The following is a 413-nucleotide window of genomic DNA, read 5'->3' on the forward strand; positions in this document are numbered from 1 at the left end:
CTTCGGGTGTGCGGGGGGGGCGCACAGCCACAGTGGGGTCACGCAGGCTGGTTTTCAGCAGCGTCGAGTGTAAGAGCTGCAGTTTGGAGCTGGAGCTGCTTACGCTGTGTTTCGTCCTGCTTGCACAGAGCAGAGGGGAGCCGGGGGGGAATTATCGTCTCTGGGGATTGTTGTGCATCTGCCAGAGAGAGATGATCGCTGAAGAAACTGCTGCGGCTCTTTAGGACGTTACCACCATCCAGTTTGGTATTCGTGGAAGGTGCAAATTGTGCAACTGCTCAGAGCAGGCATCCCTGCGAGCGATCGCAGCAGCACGCTGCCGGCCTGTGGGGCACACACGTGATTCTTCTGGGGCTGGGGAGCACCCACTGAGGTTTGCTCCCCATTCCGGCTCGGGCAGTGGGAGCAGCACC

The sequence above is a fragment of the Apaloderma vittatum genome, unplaced genomic scaffold (assembly GCF_000703405.1).
Source record: "Apaloderma vittatum isolate BGI_N311 unplaced genomic scaffold, ASM70340v1 scaffold42120, whole genome shotgun sequence".
NCBI lineage: Eukaryota > Metazoa > Chordata > Aves > Trogoniformes > Trogonidae > Apaloderma > Apaloderma vittatum.